Source organism: Pteropus alecto, unplaced genomic scaffold, assembly GCF_000325575.1.
Source record: "Pteropus alecto unplaced genomic scaffold, ASM32557v1 scaffold224, whole genome shotgun sequence".
NCBI lineage: Eukaryota > Metazoa > Chordata > Mammalia > Chiroptera > Pteropodidae > Pteropus > Pteropus alecto.
In genome coordinates this window covers 3,732,149-3,750,315 of record NW_006436289.1, presented here as the reverse complement: position 1 = coordinate 3,750,315, position 18,167 = coordinate 3,732,149, and the positions used below count along the sequence as shown (strand labels likewise).

Below are 18,167 nucleotides of genomic sequence, written 5' to 3'. Positions count from 1 at the left end.
CCCATTGAGGCTCCCCACCTGGCTTCCCTTGACCATCATCATCCTGGCTTCCTTTGACCATCATCATCCCATCCACCTGTCCCATGTCGGCCCGGCATCCTGAGTCCAGGCATTTCTCTGTTTAGCATCTGCTTGGTACTCATGTATTCCTTTGGTTCTGTTTTTGTAACTTGTACCTCTTATCTTCTTGCTTTCTTTCAGCTTTTTATGCTGTCTAGGGTTCATTGTGGGGATTCATGAGCTGTCTGCCAACAAAGTTGGCCATATACCCCAACTGAGTGCGGAGTGTGGGTCTGCCATTTTATTTGCTCCCTGCTCCAGGCCCCTGTGTGGTCTCTGACTCTGTGGTGTTGGACACGTGTGTAGGTAATGCACTTTGAGTTACAGCTTACTCGCCCTCTCCCTCACTCAGCCCAGTAAGCATCCTTTCCCCTTAATTTTCCCTGAGTCCAGTGTTCTAGCCAGCTTATCTACTTGTGGTTTGCTCTGTGTGCAAAATCCATTTCCTCTGCATGGAATAACCCTTCCTCAGTCTTCCTAGATCTTCAAGGTCCCTTCTAGAATGCCATTTCTTGACACTTCCCCACCTCTAGCAGGAAGTAGTCATGCCTTGCGGGTATCCATATTTCTTCATCTGAAGTATCTTTGGACACCATCTTTCTTCTTTGTGATTATTTGTGGACTCTCCTTGTCTCTACTACTTGAGAGTCAGGGTTAGGAATTTGGATATCTGCTTCCTGACCATGTGATCTGGGGCAAGAAATGTAAGCTCTATGAGCCTCTGTATCCTCGTCTGTATGATGAGTACTTCACTCTACTTCAAAGGAGTTGTGAGGCTTACATCAGACACTTAGCACTGTGCCTGACATGTGATAGACTATAAACTGCTTAGGGACAGGATCTGTCCCCATTACATACAGCATATTGCCTGGCACATTAGCGGATATTGTTAAGTGAATGAGTACAGCCTGGGAGGCCTGTGGGCAACTCAGGGAAACCCTCGTCTCCCACCAGGTCTCCTCTGTGATGGGACCTGTTCACACCGTGTCCAAGGGATTCACTGGGTGGCAGCCAGGAGCCCAGTGGCCTTTGTTGGCTGAGTGTGAGTTATCTGCTGTCTCCTCTGAGAAGCACACTTCAGCAGTGTTGGTGGAGCTGGTGGGAGCGGCAGAGAGGGGAGGACCTGCTGACATACTTTCAGGTGGGCCCAGAACCCCTACCTGAGAAAAAGTGAGAGACTGTACCACCTGCTGACCAAGATCTACTCCAAGGTCTTGTGGTCTCATAAGGGACACCCCGGCGGCTTTGGGAGCTGGGTCCCACTTTCCTAGGTTTTCCTTTCTGTGCCTGAAGTCTGATTGTGCAAATGATTTGTCCTTCGGAAATTCACTTGCCAATGCCCTTGGAAAGAGGATTTGGTGATGGGGAGAGTGTAATGTGTCATAAGAGTGCTTTAATTCACCCTTGCATACAGCTCAGCCTGCTCAGACTGGAATTTCTGTTCTTTGCTTTTTCTTTCTATTATCCTGCAGACCTTTCACCCCTGTGCTGGGATGTCTTGAAAATAAAATAGCAACAAGGGCTTAGTGAGGCTAAGCCACTTTCCAAATTGTTTGCCACACTGTTAAACAGTTAAGACCCAGGGCTTCTGCAGAGACCTGGCCTTGTGGGGAGTTAGAGTTGGGGTGGGCCGGTGGTGCCAGGTCTTCTCTCAGATTCTAGTAGCGTTAAGTCCTGTATTACATCTTATGACTCCTCCTGCAGTTGCATGATAACAGAACTGTGTGATGTTTTAGAGGAGACATTTAATTACATGACAGGAGATTTTCTCGTTGCTCTGTTTTGAAGGCTCCATGCAGGAAGCTAGTGCAGACCCATTTTACAGAAGCTCATTAAGGGTTGGAGCAGCAATGCAGAGCCTGAAAGAACAGTAGTTGTTCCGGAATCCTGGCGACTGGTTTTTAAAAAGGGGCAGGCCATGGAGGAGTGGGTCTGGAAGCTGGGTTGGGGTCATGGTACTCCTGGCTTTCCTTAAATGTCGTTGCTGTCCTTGTTTCCTGCTGTTGTCTCCTGTTCAGCAGAGCTGAACGGCACTCGCTTGCTCGCTCGCTCGCTTGCTAGCTGCCCCCACCCCCTCTTGGCTAGCATGGCCTGTGTTTGTTATTGTAGCTCTGGCACCCGGCCAGGCCTGGCTGGGAGCCAGCCTTGTGGGTACAGTGTGTACAGTGAGTGCTGAGCCAAGTTTGTCATCATACACGATTAATTTTTTTTTTTTCTAATCTGGTAGGGGGGGGGTGAAGAAGGAAGCAGGTAAAGAGTTTCTCTGATGCTTGAGAACAGCCCACATTGAATTCTGCGGAGATATTATTTATGAAAGGCTCTCTCTTGTTTATCCTTCTTAGCTTTTTTTACTTTCTCTCCTCTTCTCTGCATTTCTTTACCCGAGGAAATCAGCTTGTTTGAGATCATCAATGTGAGGTCTTATTTTCAATGACTAGAATACTAAATTTACATTCCTAAATCAGTTTTCATTGTGTTGAAATTGACAATTTGTTTAATTAGAAGTTTGCCCTGTAGGAGGCCCTTCCTAGAGACCATTCTTTCTTTTTCTCTTTCTTTCTGTTTCTGTTTCTCTTTCTATTTTTTAAGATCCTAAATGGTAGTCGTGATTGTTCGGTTTAATTGAAGTTTTCGTTTCGATTCGAGTGTGTTAACTAATCAAGTGTTTGTGAGATATACCTGATGATAACAATAAGTTTAAATTAACAAACAATAACCTAACTCATTAACTAATGAGACTGATCTGGCCAGGCCCTGCATTCTCAGAGGCAATTTTGAGATTCTAGGAGGGTTCGAGGACTGGGAAAGAGACTGGGGTGGGAAGAGTGATCACCTCAGATGCTTTGCAAAGCTTCTCCTTCTGAAATGTGCACCTTGGGTGTAGGATTGTGGCAGAGAGCAGGGGAGGAGTCCTAGCCCCTTTGCATGCCAGGATCACTCAGAAGTCTCCCTCCCCACCTTTTGCTGCCCCATCCCTGTGGCTTTGACACTCCTTGTTCTCACTTAAGAGGTGATTCCTAGCTCTGGGGTGCCCATGCAGAAACCAGAGCCTTAGGCAGTGACTTGAGTTGGTTTTGTGATTTGCTAGTGTACTGTTTCCCATTAGGTAGTATTTCCCACAGCTTGGCTTAATATACTGGTGGATTATAAATGAGCACACCCAGAACTACTTGCCCCTATTTTTGACTTGGCTATGTACTATTTAGAGGTTTGCATATTTCCGTGGCCCGCTCCTGTTCCAGGAGTGTCATTCATTTTTGGAGCCAGTGGACGTTTATTGAGCACTAATTCTGTGTCAGACTCTGTATTTGACACTGGGAAATGTCACAGCATCCCTACCCTCAAGTACCTTAAGTCTAGTAGGAGAGATGTTCGGCAGGAAAGTAATGAGAAAAGAGGATTGTGTGTGCAAAGTGCCAAGAGAGTTCTAGGAGGCATCCAGGGGAAGAGGGTGTTCTAGAACTTGAATGGATGGTGCGAATGGAATTACGAAAAGAACTGGTTGGGGGAATCCCAAGCTACCTGCAGTGATGTGCAGTATAGCTGCGGTATGTGAGCTGTGGGGGTGAAGAGGGAGACTGAAGGGTTCAGAAGGGAGGGATGGGGCAAGATTGTGGAGGGCCTTGAAGTAGGAAGTGATTTGCATTTTACCTGCAGCATTGGAAAGCCACTGAAAGACTGAATAAGGGAGTAACGCTTTTTCCCCCCCACTGGAATTCAAAGGGCTGTTTTGATGTAGGCTAGGCTGGAATGTAGAATTTATAAGACTCCTTGGAGAAACGGCATGACTGGCAGTCAATCTTGGGACATGGCTGGAGTGTGCCTCTTGCATTGGTTCGGGGTGCAGAGCCTGCATTCGGAAGTTCAGTCCTGTTAGGAGCCTGGCCCCTGTACTCACTCCTCCTTGCCCTTCTCTGGGCGCTGTGAGCCCTGGCTATTGAGAAACCTCCCCTGATACCAGGCTCTTCTCCATAGTCAGAGCCACTGGGAAAGAATATGGTCTTTCGCTGATAGACTTTCTGATTCCAGTAGCAGCATGGGGCGGCCAGGGCATGTCATCTGGGGCCCGGGCCATCCATCTGGCAGGAAGAGGCTGAAGGGATTGGGGCCCAAAACCAGATTGGTTCTCTTGTGCTTTCCCCTGCCCTGATTGAATGGAAGGAAGGAAAAATGCGAAATGTTGAAGAATTGTGGCTTGTAATTGTTCCCTTTCCTCCCTTTTTTCTTCTCGAAACACTTAGCTTTGGTGTTGTTCAGGATTCTTCCTAAAGATAGAGAAGGTGAGGGGAGCGAAATAGCTGGAAGATTCTCTGTGACTTTAAGGCGAGTATTATGAGCTGGTCCCCATGCCAATGATGGGAATAGCATCTTAGGATTCGTAGATGGCTTCTCAGGACCTGCAGCTTCTCCTAAGTTTGCATTTTCCTTCTCTCATTCACTGCTGTCTTCTTAGATTAGGTACCTGCTAAGAGTAAGAGATTGGGGGTTATCCAAGCAGATCTGAACCCACGGTTCACTCCTTCTCTGCCCTCTCTCCAATGTATGGCAGCGCTCCCTTCTGGTTACCTTTCTGCCATGAGGGCAAAATCAGGAGATAACCAAGAAGAAACTTCCTTTGGTCTTTTAACTCCCTCTGTATGCCTTCAGAAGTGGGCATGATGGAAGGTTTGGGTTAAGAACATGCAGAAGATCAGATGTGAGTGGCTCAGAGCCCCCACTGCCTTCCCGTTGGTCTGTGTAGGTGACCCGGGTACGGAAACAGGAAGGAGGGGAGAGAAGCCACTTTCCCTGGCTCTCTCTTGAACACACTTCTCTCTCCCTTCCTCCCTCCCTTCTCTGAATTTGGCCTGCTTCCCGAACTTTTTCCCAGAGTGGTGTCGTCACTGGCCTGCCGGCAGGTCTGGATGTTCTGCCAGCATTCCAGAGAGTTTATGATCGCTTGCAGATGTGCCTCCAAGAACACACTGTACCCAAAGCAGAAATTAATGCAGGCTTGACTGCTGTCCAAGCCCATACACGGGAGAGAGGAAAAAGAAAACAAAAACTGTTTAATGCTGTTTATAAATTATACACTGGCTGATGAAAAATACATTTCTTCCCCCTTCTCTCTCCTTTCTCACTGCCCCCCACCCCCACCCCTTCGCGCTTTCTGCCTCAAGAGCCTAAACTGAGACCAGAAGAATATGGTTTTGCTTTTTAGCTTCTGTTTTGGCTGGGATCCGAAACCCTACTGCTGATTCACAGCCAGAGTATTTTTCCCCTTTACCTGATGAAATATACTGATTTTTCCAGCCCAGATGGGGTGTTTTTGGTTTTGTTGTCTGTTTTTTTTTAACTTTTATTTTTTTGGCCAGGGATCTTGTTTACAGCAAGTGACAGGTCCTGTGATGGTGCTAGGTGTGATGCTGACCCAGGGCAGAGAAAGCCCTCACATCTCTCTGCCTCAGTGCTGCTGGATGTGCGTGCCTGGGTCCCCTGGCCCTGAAGACTTCACTCATGTCAGGCCAGCTGAACAGAGAAAGTTCAGAAAGTTCATTGTAGGTCATTTTATTAAACAGTGTTTTCACCACTTCCCTCCTACCCATTCACCTATAGCCCCCGTGTGAAGAGGGGGTTCACATAACCCTCCCCCCAAATACACATGTCTCTACTAACATATGGTGCCTTAGCAGGGGTTTGGGAAGCTCGTTGCATCCACCCCTCTGGATCCCAGCCTCTCCCGCTACACTCAAGTCCCCCATCCCAATTTATTCTATAAATTCGTTTCCACATTATGTCTATCCATTTACATGGCTTTTGTGTTTTTTAATACTGCTAATGTTTATCATTTGCCCAACAGGCTCGACAGATTTTGCTTCCTGTAGAGCATCGAGGCTTTAGAGCCCCCTCGTTGCTAAGTAGCAGTCTCCCTGTACTGTAATGGGCTGATTTTGTATTCTGTTCAGCGCTGTATCTTATTTTTGTATGCAAGACAAAGTGTTTTGATGGAGGACGATTGCGGCAGTGTCTGGAGGCTGTTTGGAGTTTTATGGGCTGTACAGTACACTGTGTGCTCTCTGAACAGAACACAGGCTGTTGAATTTTGGATTGGATTTGTCATTTTCCCCCCTCAGAGAGGAGCCTGTCAGATAGGAACATTACTTTAAGGGTGGAGGGAAGAAAGTAGAAATTATGTAATAACCTTCTCTCTCTGTCTCTCTGTCTCTCTCTTTGTCTCTCTCCCTCCCTCTGATTTTTCCATCCCCAAATATGGTGGTTTCTCCCCACATACCCCCTGTCATACCACCATATGATTTTGTTGAACTAGATGATGACATTCTTATCAGGAAATGAATGGCCTTAGCGAGATGGATGCTGGGAATCCTGTTTGTCTGCTGTTTATTCTCCTATCTCTCCTTTTCTCTCGCTTGCTCCATCCGTCTTTCCTAAGTTCTGGGCTGCTTTGCCAGCCCTTGTTTTTGTCTGAGGCTCTAGGCAGGGATGTTTGCATGAGATCCACCCAAACGAATGTCATTTTCTTATTTCCAGGGCCTCTTCACCTTTCTTTTGCTTCCCAGACATGTACCCCACCAGAAAGCTGGTCTTCGATTGTCCCCTTGTCCCCTCTCGTGCCTTGGCCCTCTAACCAGGCTGTGCCTGGGTCCCAGTGTCCAGGGCTGCACCCAAGTGACCAGATCCTACCACACCCATGTGCTGCACTATTTTTGGGCTGTCGTTTTCAGCTCTCTCTTCTGAGCTCTCTGTGGTGGCAGGTGTTTATGTTTTAGTTTTGCTCTTCTTTCATTTCCCCCCCAATCTCTTTTCATCTCACTCCATCTTTCTGTCCCCGTCCTTGTGTCTGTATTGGCCTCAGCCTTTTCTTGATGCTCATGTGTGTTTTCCATCTTCCTTCTCATGTCTTCATCTGTCTTTGTCTCTGTCCCTCTCGGTTGGTCTCCTCCCGCTCTCTCACCCTTCAAAGATTCTTAGCTTGAAAGTTGGGTGGGAGTTGGGATGGGGAACAAAATGTCACTCTGGCCCAGAAGGCCTGGGGAGGACTCTTGAGTAAATGCCCTGTGAGTGCTCCCAGCACCTGGAACCTTGTACGCTCCTGTCCCTTGCCTCTTGGGGACCATTCTCTGGCTTGATTCTTGATTCTCCTGGGTCCTGGGCTTTCTTGAGTTGAGCCGTGTGTAGGCAAGTGAATTAGCAGGATTACGGTTTGCAAGTTCCTTACTGGGCTTTGCTACTTAAAAGCGTGTCTTCCTGGCACTGTGCTATCAGAGGTCTGTACCAAGCACCTGAGTGCTGAGCCTACCAGGCAGCATGTGGTTTGTTCACCTTCATATACCACGGCCTGGCCTAGTGCCTGGCACATAGAAGGCTTTTTGATAAGTCTTTGTTGAGTAAGTGAATACCCTGTTACTAAAGCGTTTGTGCTTCTGGGGCAGATCTGGGTTTGGTGGAGTTTGAGACTTACACAGTTTTGAGTGCCCTCTCTCACAAAAAGATTATGAATATCAAGAGTTAGAGGAATGGGCCAGTGCAAGGGAGGGCCTGGAGCTCCATTTTATTAGCATTAGGGAGAGCGAGCCTCTGTGAACCACTGTGAGGAGCTGCCAGTTGAGGGACCCACAGAGGGAGCAACTGAGTGCAGAGAGCCGAGAACGAGGGTAGGATGGTGATACGTGCTCAGCTCCGGGGATGCTCAAGAGTGTAGGGCAGCCATGTTCACAGGTCTCGGGTCTGTGTTCTACAAGGGTCAGGACAGGTCATTTCACCTATGTCAAGCTGCTGCTGGTCACAGTGCACCTGGAAGCCTCCTTGTATTTCATACTCTCTCCCAGCAAGGCAGTTGGTGAGGAGAGACCCAAAGTCCCATCTCACCCAGAGCCATCAGGTAGATTAATATACATGGTAGCATATGGGTCTTTATTACTAACCTTAGTGACTCTCAATGAAATGACGTGACACCCATCCCTCTCATAAGTGCCGCATCTGCCTAGGTCTGTGGCTTTGGTTCTCCTGCTTTACTGGGGCGGTAGAGTTGTGTCTTAAGGGGGCAGAGCCCTGGTCCCCTCATGGTGCGTGCACGTGTGTGTATGTGTGTGGGTCTTGGAGAGGAGCCATGAGAGCTAGAGGTCCTGGAGGTGATGGGAGAAGTGTACATAGATGTGTAAAAGTCTGTTCTGTGGAGCATCCAGACTCAGACTCATTTGTTAATTAGGGTCAGTGGAGGAAGCAGGATTGGACAGTCCTTTGGGAAGGACGCTACTTACTCCCTGGAAGGTGTGGAGAAGCTGCATATCTTCCCAGAAATGAGGGGCAGCTGTGTGTGTGTGTTGGTGTGTGCACATGTGAGGAAAAAAAGAGATTGAGAAGAAGCATTTACATGAAATACTTAAAATTGTTCCTTTGCTGTAATGGCCCCACACAGACCATTACCTTGCAGATTTAAAAACTAAATGAGCTCATCATATCTAGTGACTTCCACCGACATTCATGCTTGATTGCAAAGCCGGTGTTACCTTTGAATTTCAACTTCATTGTTTGTTATTAATTCTAAGATATTGGTGGTGTGGTTTCCCTCTTGGATTCAACCGTGAACATGTTGATTTTGTGTGATGGATGGGAATGTTTTCAACAGGACCCCAATGAAGAACCTTTTTGTTTTAAAAATAGCCCCCATGACCTCTATATCTGAGTCTGGAGTTTCCGAGGAATCCAGTGGGCTGAGGTGGACATGGGTTGACTTTGGAAGGGGCTGAAGTTTTACGTTTTTTAATTTAATTCATATGAATGATTCTGCGTTCTTTGCAATACTCTGCATTTTCATAACTGTCTCTTCCACTTTGGGTAAAGGAAGGGAGGGAAGAAATAGCAGCAGCAGCAGCATTCTGTGGGCAAAGGAAGAAAACAAGAGAATGGGGCAGAGAACAGGCTAAATTTAAAATTGTAATTGGCTGACTTCCACTGGCTTGCGGGTGTTTTAATGACTCATAATAACTTCATTTAAAACCAGCTGAGCAGAAAATAGATTGGAGAGGAGCCTCGGGCCATTATGGATTTGTTTTTTTTGACAAGCTCGGTTTTCAGCAGCCAGGAAGGCTCTCAGAGAGGGCTTGGCTGTGTTCTCTCTCTCTCCCTCTCTCTGAGGGTTGGTGGTCTGCCCGGGAGAGATTGTATAGAAACCAGGGCTGCTTTATTTTCACCCTCCCCCTTTTTAAAACTGATTATAAATAGATGCCTTGAGGTATTATTTTAGCATCAGTAGGATTTTTTTTTTTTTACTTTTGATGTGGTAAATGGAATATAAATAAAATTGTTTTTGAAATTACTGAATTAATTAGGTAGTAAAGCCAACTACAATGCATACCTCTCCTTTGCTGGTTGCCCTGATCCATATCTGTGAGGCGTTCCCCGTTTTTCCCAGTTCCCTCCTCCTCTCCCCCAGCGGCCCCACCTTCCTGCCAGTGTGGACCCTGCCTTTGAATGGCAAGGTTCTTTTATCATCCCTGCAACAGCTAAATGATTTTTTAAAAGATCTGTAGGATTTTGACAGGATTGGTTCTGTCCAGCTATCCAGTCAAGTGGAGGAAGCACGAGTTTTGGGAACTGGGCTCTAACCTGCCTCTAGTCCTTCTAAATAGATCCTGCCTGTTTCCCGTGCTAGGATGGGTGCCAGCTGGGCGAACACTCCTTTTTCTCTTCTCTTTTTAAAGTCAGCTGGCTCAGCCATGGGATGTATCTGTCTGGGCAGGAGAATATGCCGCCCCTCATCTGATAGCTCATAGCCGTTTATCTGTCCGCTCTTATGGCACCTGTCACCTTCTTTGTGTCATAGCTATTTATTTGCTTGTCCTTTTCATCTACTAGATCTAAGCTTCTTTAGAACATGTGATTTATTTCCATGTCTCCATACTACCTAGCGGAGTAACCTGAATGGTGGTTATAATTCAAGTCGTTTGAATAAACTAGTGGGTGAGTGGGCGAGTGTGTGGATAGGCGGTGCTTGGTAGGAAGTAACGCTGAAGCATTCCCCTGTCTCTTTCCAGCCCTGGGAGTCCGTAGTCTGGACAAGAAGACAAGGAAGTGAGGCAGGACCTTATCGGTGGTGTGCTCTGTTGCGTTTGCCACTGCTTAATGCCATAGCAGGCTCTCGGTAATCTGTGGAATAAATGAATGACTCAGGATGGATGATAGGGATGAGGGAAGGAGGGAAAGGCACTTAATTTATTGGATGCCTGCTATGTTCCAGGCATGGTGCTTGGTGCGCTACATGTCTGAACTAACTTAATCTTTTCTTTCTTTTTTTTTTTAAAATGCCTACAGCACCTGGTCTTCCTAGGTGGTCTCCCATCCAAGTACTAACCAGGCCCGACCCTGCTTAGCTTCCGAGATCAGACAAGATCGGGCATGTTCAGGGTGGCATGGTTGTAGACAGAACTAACTTAATCTTACATTGACCTTGATTCTGTGTTGTAGGTGAGGACATTGGGCTTAAAGAGTTCACGTACCTTGCTTAAGGTCATAGCCAGGGCTCTCTGTCCCTCACTCTTGCTTTTCTAGTATATCATACTGCTGTACCTGGTCTGAATGCTTGCTTTTCTATATGTAGAGATAACCAATGTCTTGGAGACGTGGAAACTGAGACAGGGAGAATGGAGAAGGCCCTGTCGCCAGAGGTCCTGGGGCTGGGATAGGGCAGCACAGTAATTGAATACAGCTCAGGGCCTCACACCTGGGCCAACAGGAGCAAATGTATGGCTTATTAGCCTCTTCGTGCTCTGCTGGAGTTGCATGTGTTCAGTTATAACTGACATTGTGGCCATTACTTCTCCCCATTGCCTTATAGGGCTGGGGGTAAGGTGGTTCTGGGAGCATTGCTGTAGGGTCTGTGGATGAGTATTTGGCCTTCCCACCTAGGCAAGAGCTTAGCTGTGTGATTTCCCCACTCCTGTTCCCCACCACAGTCTCATGCAGGGAAGAGGGACAGGACCAGATTGCTGCTTATGGTCTCTCTTGCATGATGACCTAGCTTGATGCTCTGCTCTTGGGCAGGGGGGACCCTCTGTGATGCTGAGTGAAGAGTGAAAGGTGCAGAAACATGGGAGCTGGGACTGCTTGGATTGTCACTAGCTCCTCAGACTTTCGGTGTCTCGGAGTATGACACGTCAGGAAGATTGCAGCCTCCCTGACCTTTTAGATTCTGTCTAGTGAAGTTGGACCACTTGGCATGAGGTTCATTATGTCTGTTCTCCAACAACCGCATCTTCCCCAGGCACGTGCTAGCGATGCTGGAGCCTTCTCTGGGGACAGAAACATCAACCAAATGGGAACCAGATGGTGAAAGCTGGGCAGCAGAGAAACCTCGATGACTATTCTGGGTCATTACATGTGGCTCTCTTGGGGAGAAATTCTTCATGAATGAATTTATCAGTTAGCATTTATGAGGACCAATGGCAGGCAGAGCTGGGCAGGACAGAGAGGGGCTATAGCCAGGGTCTTTACCTGCAAGGGGTTGTCAGTCTGGCTGAGCAGATGATGTGAGCCCCAGCAGGGAAAAGCGTTATGCAAGGCTGGGTGTGCTCACCATCCCCACAAAGGAGGAAAGAGAGAGTGCTGCAGAGTTTAAAGGAAAGAGAAATTCCCAAGAATCAGGAGATGAAGAATGGCTTCTGGAAGGAGCTTCATGGGATTTCGACGGGCTCTTTCCTGCTGGAATGTCCAGATGGAGCTTCATGGTGGGGAAGGGACCTGCTTTTCTGAATAAGAGGAAGCAAGAACTTCTGTGAGCCAGAGTCTGCCAGGCAACTAGGCAGGTGTCTCTTCCCTTTTCCTCCTCCAGTTTTGCATACTTGAGAATCTTCAAAGCTCTAAGGATGTTATGACCCTCTTTGGCCTGCAGGTTGAGAAACTCTGCATTAAAAATTACCAGCGGACTCTTCAGATGGTCCATTCATTTTTGAGGTGCCCATAAAATGATTGTGCAAGTGAGGTTTAAAATTGAATATAGATCCTGAGTATTTTGCTTTTCTCATCCCAGACTCGATGAACCCCAAAATATGTCATGAGTGCTCAGGGCTCTCGTAAGCCCAGTTTGAGAACACATAACTTAGAGGGTTGTACCTTGGTGAGGCTGAGGACTGAGACTTGGCTGTTCTGGAGGGAAATGGGGGAATAGGGAGCGCCGTTTAAGCTGATGGACCCAGGGCCCCCGCCCATGCTCTCAGACCATGCCGATGAAGCCCCTGTATATGCCTTTCGTGAAGGTGGAGGTAACTCTCCCCATGGGTAGGAAGCCAGTGAGAGAGAGGGGTGGAGGCCTTTGTAGGTAGGGGCTCCCTTCGTTGTACTCTGCAGGATTCAACCTGACAGTGACATCTCTTCTAGACTTTTCCCCTGTAGTTAACATGCACCCTCCTCTTTCCTCTTAACCCTCTACTTTTATTGGAATTCTTTTACATGCCAGAGAAAAGAAAAAAAAAAAGCAAGTCCTAAACTTTTCATTAGGTAGTTGGAATAAGAAGTCTTCTGAGATAGTTGGATGAAACCTCCACAGCTCTCACTGACTATTACAAACTAATTGAGCAATGGGAGCTCATTGGCGGCTGCAATGAACATTTTGCTGGAGTAATTATGCAAGGCCACAGTCATTTGCAGTAACAAGGTAACTCCAGGTACAGAGAGAACTCCCTGAAACTCTTGATTGGCTAGAGTCTTCCTGAGTTGTCTCATTATTATGAGTCCAGAACAGACAAAGGCCTGGAGACCAGATCTTTTGGGAGACCATATCAATCAAGGATTCTTGCCAGAGTGGCCCAGGTTTCCTGTCCTCTTGTTGGGGCCTGATGGGAACAACCCAGCACATCTGGGAGAGGCCTGCTGGGCCACTTCTGCAGTGATTGAGGTTTGGGGTCCAGAATCAGACACACAGGAATATAGGCTAGAGAGGGACAAGTGTAGACTTTGGAATCCTGGGGACAGCTAATCAGGGGGCAAGGAGACTCATAGGCCAGTGTTGTCGTTATTGACTGATGTGCTGAGAGCAGGGCCTGCCCACAGGTAACTAGGCCGGAATCATCCCTCTCTTTCCACTGGGGTCTGTCTGTCCTAGGTGAGTCAAGTGTGGGCTTGCAGAAATGGGACCAGGACAACTCTGGTGTCCTTTTCTATCCCAGAGGATTCTTTATGGTGAAACTTTCTTAGACGTGCCACCTTCCCCCCACACCTCACCCCCAGCCAGAATCGTAATAAGGAGGTAGGAGCCTGAACCTGCCATCCACAGGATGTGGGCTAAGTGGGCCGGTCAAGGGCCTTTCAGCGCCCTCTGGCAGAGCCCTCTGGCCTTGCCAAGCCAATATGTCCTCTGGGTGGCCCTACCCAGCCTCTGGCCTGCCGCCCATCAGCATTGAATCATGCCCCTCAGAGGACAGCATGTAACTGTTCTTCCAGATATAGTTCCTGCCCCCCTCTCCTCGGGTGACAGGAAGAGTCATTGTCAGGGAACACTCCATCTTTTTGACACCACATGCCCCACATAGCTTTCTTCCCTCACTTCTCAGCCCTACCCAGTCTAGAATTCTGCTCTGAAACATACATAAAGCTGTGTTTTTAGAAATATGTGACCCTTTCATTTTTTTTTTTTTTATCTTCTCCATCTCTCACTTTAGTTTTCGGCACCCTGACTTCAGTCTCTGGCCTCCACTATCTTCTTCTTCTATCTCACAGTTACCAAAGTTTGTCACAGTCAGAGGCTGGCTGCATTGAGGCGAGAATGTGGTGTGTTTGGTTAAATTGTAAAATTAGCTAGCAAAGTTAATGAGGCATCCCGCCTCTGCCTTCTGCAGAGCAGGAAGTTTATGAAGGTCCTTTGAACACCTTGTCTAAGAAGAGAGGAAAGGGAGAAAGGAGGGAGCTGGCCAGGGATGTGGAAGAGCCTCATGCAGGTGAGCTTGCAGGCCTGGGACCTGGCTGTGGCCTGCTTAGCTGGAAAGGGGACCGAAAAGTCATCCCCACAAAGCTTCTGCTTTGGGATGGGCTCCATCAACCACTTTTGAGTCCTTAGGCGCTCCCTCGGCCATGTCCAAAGCTGTCCCAGGATTGCACACAACTGGCTATGGTTAACCATTCTGGCCACAATTCTATTTTTGTCTTGCGCAAGGCTGAAGAGTCAAAGACTAAACTCTTTGTCTTAGAAGGCACCCACAGCAGAGAGGAGATGACCGAAGACGACAGTTATAATGGCAGCTAACCTTTACTGAGGGCCGACAGTTGCCAGGTACTATGACAGACGCTTTATTCCATGATCTCATTTGATCCCCACAGGATCCCTATGAGATTAGTACTATTATTATGTCCATTTGATGAATGAGGAAAGTGAGTTTCCTTGCCCAAGATCACTCAGTTAGTTAGAGGCACAGTTGGGCTGTAAACCCAGGCGTGCCTGCCTCTGAAGCTCTTGGTCTTAACCTGTGAGGCAGAGTTGTTTCTGTTCCTTTCCCAGGCTGCCCACTTCTCCCAGCCCAGAGTTCATGAGGCACAGATTACACACTTGTAAATGCTCACCCTAAAGCTTTAGAAGTCATGGTCTCTAAGGTGTGTGTAGAAGACCTACCAACGGTCTGTTTTCCGCATACACTAACTTCTCAGGTCCTCTAGTTACGCCAAACAACCTTCCTGTTTTCAAGCAGCAATTCGATGTCATTTTAGTTGTCAGATGCACTTTCATAATGCTTAATGTGGGTAAGAGTTACCCCGCCTGGAACTTTTGCATGAGGTCAGCCAGAAAAGACGAGGTTTTTTGTTTTTGTTTTCTGAGGAGAGGGTGATTCATGGCAAGACTGGGCCTTAAGTGTGGCAGGCAGTATTTCTGTTTGGAAAAGTGTGGAGTCTTAAGGCTTCTGAATTTTGAGCCTGAAAACGTTAGTGCTGTAGTTGTAATGTAACACCTCAATTATGGTGCAGGGGGTAAGAGAGACAAACTCTGAAACCTGCAAGGTTCTTTAGATCCACAGCCTGAGCCACAATTAAGGTTTCAGAAACACCAAAGGCAAGCCATGAGTGTCATTTTTAACCAGTTTGAACATTTTACTACTTCCTAACATCAGAAGCACCCAGGCTGCAGAGCCTGCTTCTTGTCCTCAATAAAGTGATTAAGCTGAATGGGTGTGGGGAGTATTATTAGGCTGAGAAGGGCTAAAAATAGAAATGCTCTGTTTTCTGAAAGCCACAGCAGGCCTGGAGAGACTGGCAGCCTCGAGGTGCCACTGTGGGGCCTGAGGAAGGGGAGGGACGGTGGCAGTCCCCTGGGTCCGAGATGGCGTAGCTGGCAGGTATAGTGAGGGGCAAGCCAGGTGATGGGCCTCTTTCCCAGCTGTCATCATGAATAGAGTGTCAGTGTATAAGCTATGGATTGTTGCTTCTGCCTTGGTTTGAAGAAATCCCCAGGGTGTGTGTGTGTGTGTGTGTGTGTGTGTGTGTGTGTGTGTGTGTGTGTGTGTGTGTATTAATGAATTTTAAAGTAACTGACAACACTGGAGTCTAGGATGGACACCTTGGCCTAAAATTTACATATATGGCCCCCAAATAATTGGGTTTACTTGCTGTTCTTGGGGGATAGGGGTCCAATTTGAGCAGCGAGTAAAGGCAAGTTGGAAGGGACACATATAGAGAGAGGTGGGAAAGGGAAGAGACCCTAAGAGCCAAGAGTGAGAATCTGCTCTGTTAATCCTTGATTAACTAGGATGCTCAAGGAGACTGAAATAAAGAGAGATTTTGGTTAGCTGAAGGTCAACCAAGAACCTTGTCTATTTCTGTCTTTGTAGTTTGTTGTCATTCATCAATATGAGAGACCATTTTTTCTACTTTAAGTGAATACAATTGATTGTTTTATATGATAGAGTATCTTGCTTAGGAAGTCAAAACGATAATGCTCAGGAAGAGTCAGTCATGGAAGAATATTCTTAATTGGGGTTTGGTTGCTAAGTCTGCTTTTTTCTCTCTATGTGTGTACGTGTGTGTGCGTGCAAAAAAATTCATTACATTTTGCTTTGGAAATGTATTTTTTTCCAGTTTTATTGAGAAATAATTGGTATACATCACTGTATAAGTTTAAGGTATATAGCAGGATTTGATTTATGTATATTGTGAAATGATTATCGCAAGAGCTTCAGCTCATAATTTCATATAGATATGCACTAAAGAAAAGAAGGAAATAAAAGAAATTTTTCTTTTTGTGATGAGAACTCTTAGGATTTACTCTTAAGAACTTTCCTATATACCATACAGCAGTGCTAATTTTAGTCACCGTGTTGTACATTGCGTGCCCAGTACTTATCTTAGAACTGGAAATATGTATCTTTTGACCACCTTCCACCAATCCCGCCCCCCTCGCCCCCCAGCCCTCCGTCTCTGGTAACCACAAGTCTGATCTCCTTTTCAGTGAGTTCGCTTGTTTTTTAGATTCCACATAGAATTGGGATCATATGGTATTTGTCATTCTCTGTCTGACTTGTTTCACTTAGCATAATGCTATCAAGTTCAGCTACATATGAAAATGATAGGATTTCCTCATTTTTTATGGCTGAAAGGATAATGCCCTCAAGATCAATTCATGTTGTTGTAAATGGCAGGATTTCTTTCTTTTTTATAAGGCTGAATAATATTCCAGTGTCTGTGTCCATCAGATTTTCTTTATCCATTCATCTGTTGCTGCACACTCAGGTTGTTTCTATATCTTGGCTCTTGCAAATAATGCTGCAGTGACATAGGGGTGTAGATATCTTTTTGAGTTAGTGTTTTGTTTCCTTTGGATATATTCCCAGAGTGGGATTGCTGGATAATATGACAGTTCTAGTTTTAATTTTTTGAGGAAACTCCATACTGTTTTCCATAGTGGTTGCACCAATGTACAATCCCACCAACAGTGCACAAGGGTTCCCTTTTCTCCACATCCATGCCAGCGTTTATCTCTTATCTTTTTGATGATAGCAATTCTAATAGGTGTAAGCTGATATTTCGTTTTGGTTTTAATTTGCATTTCCCTAATGACTAGTCATGTTGAACATCTTTTCTTGTATCTGTTGGCCTTTCATATATCTTCTTTGGAAAAATATCTATTTAGGTTCTTTGCTCATTTTTTAATTGAGATATTTGTTGTTTTACTATTGAGTTGTATGAGTTTTTTATACATATATACTCAGATATGTGGGATGCAAATTTTTTTTTCATCTTATAGATTCCTTTTCATCACCTTGGTAGTTTCTTTTGTTACATAGAAACTTTTTAGTTTGATGTAGTCCCACTTGTTTATATTTTATTTTGTGGCTTGTGCTTTAGGTGTCATACCTAAAAATTTATTTCCAAGGCCCATGCCAAGGAGCTTTATTACTGTGTTCTGGTTCCAAATCTCTAATCCATTTTGAGTTAATTTTTGTGAATAGTGTGAGATGGGGGTCCAGTTTCAACCTTTTACATGTGAATATCCAATTATTCCAGCACCATTTATTGAAGAGACTGCCTTTTCTCCATTGAATATTCTTGGCTCCCTTGTCAAATCCTAGTTGACCATACATGGACGGGTTTATTTCTGGGCTCTCGATTCTGTTCCACTGATCTATTTGTCCGTTTTTGGAGTGTGATGCCTTCTGTTCTGTTGTTCTTTCTCCAGATTTCTTTGGCTACTTGGAGTCTTTTCTGGTTCCATTTAAATTTTAAGAGTGTTTTTTTTCTACTTCTGTATAAAATGCCATTGGAATCTTGATAGGGATTGCATTAAATCTATAGTTGGCTTTTGGTAGTATTGACATTTGAACAATATTTATTCTTCCAATTCATGAACACAGGATACCTTTTCATTTATCTGTATCTTCTTCAATTTCTTTCATCAGCGTCTTAAAGTATTTCAGAGTAGAGAAATTTCACCTTCTTGGTTAAATTTATTCCTAGGTATTTTATTGTTTTTGTTGCTGTTATAAATGGGATCTGTTTATTTCTGTTTTAGAAAATTGATTATTAGAGTATAGAAACTCTACTGATTTTAGTAGGTTAATCTTGTATCCTGCAACTCTAATGAATTTATTGATCTAACAATTTTTTGGTTGTGTTTTCAAGATTTTCCTTATATA

At 45.7% G+C, this 18,167-nt stretch overlaps 1 protein-coding gene and 1 non-coding gene across 4 annotated transcripts in view; one reads left to right on the top strand and one right to left on the bottom strand.

The window, feature by feature from the left end:
* ZBTB16 (zinc finger and BTB domain containing 16) overlaps positions 1–18,167 on the top strand; it is a 178,225-nt gene that overhangs the window by 89,994 nt on the left and 70,064 nt on the right. The gene's annotated exons all lie outside the window — the stretch shown is intronic.
* On the bottom strand, positions 10,363–10,481 carry LOC112480470. Its single transcript, XR_003046598.1, has one exon. It is a non-coding gene; the product is annotated as a 5S ribosomal RNA (ribosomal RNA).